The sequence below is a fragment of the Carlito syrichta genome, unplaced genomic scaffold (genome assembly GCF_000164805.1).
Source record: "Carlito syrichta isolate Samal-C Ts95f unplaced genomic scaffold, Tarsius_syrichta-2.0.1 Scaffold303668, whole genome shotgun sequence".
NCBI lineage: Eukaryota > Metazoa > Chordata > Mammalia > Primates > Tarsiidae > Carlito > Carlito syrichta.
The window spans coordinates 337,525-338,517 of record NW_007247764.1 but is presented as its reverse complement, the minus strand read 5'-3'; the positions used below and the strand labels follow the sequence as shown (position 1 = coordinate 338,517).

The 993-nt window shown below is 41.0% G+C and overlaps 1 protein-coding gene across 1 annotated transcript in view; it reads left to right on the top strand.

Annotated features, from left to right (window-relative positions):
- Nucleotides 1–993, top strand: part of SNX31 (sorting nexin 31) — a 45,508-nt gene that overhangs the window by 43,650 nt on the left and 865 nt on the right. The gene's annotated exons all lie outside the window — the stretch shown is intronic.

Genomic DNA, 993 nt, shown 5'->3' with positions numbered 1-993 from the left:
AGCCCAGCAGGTCAAGGCTGCGGTGGCCGGGAGTGGCCACCGCACTCCAGTCTGGGCGACGGAGTGAGACTCCAACTCAAAAATAAAAATAAACACATAATTTTTTAATAAATAAATTCTTGATTTTTTTTTGTCCCCCTCATAATTTATCCTGAGCCAGGCACTGTTATAATTGCTTTTCATATATAACTTGTTTAATCCCTATAATTATACATCCTAGGTACTGTTATTATCCTTGGTCTACAGTCTTGAGAACTGAAACACAGAAAGATTAAGTAACTCGCCCAAGGTCATACAGCCATACAGTCAGTTAATAGAAGAGCCAAGGTTTGAACCCAAACAGTCTTTGTTGTTTAACAAGTAAAATTAGTTCGTCCCCTTCTTTAACTACTCTGCAATGGGCCTCTCTATCAGGACAAATCCCTGTAGAAAAAAATTTCCTAGCCATCTACCCACTGAGGTGCCCACTTTTTTTTTTTTTTTCATTTTCTACTCTCCATGGTCTTGTCTTTGAGATTTCGTAGATACCGAGGGAAACTACTCACTTATCAAAGCTTTGTGGTAACTATAACCTCTTATAATATTCTAAAATAAGTGTAAGGCCAGGTGAGGTAACTCATGTCTGTAATTTCAGCACTTTTGGAGGCCAAGGTGTGAGGATCACTTGAGCCCAGGAGTTCAAGACCAGCCTGGGCAAAATAGCAAGACCCCATTTCTACAAAATATTTTTTTAAAAAGTAAATAAACCAGGCATGGTGGTGCACGCTTGTAGTTCCAGTTGCTCAGGAGGCTGAGGCAGAAGGATCACCTGAGCCCGGGAGGTGGAGGCTATGGTAGTGGGCCGTGATCGTGCCACTGCACTCAAGCCTGGGCAAAAGAGTGAGACTCTCACTCAAAAAAAAAAAACATTAAAAAAAATAAAATAAGCATAATACGTTTTTTTTTTTTTAGTTGGAGTCTCACTCTGTCGCCCAGACTGAAGTGCAGTGGCTG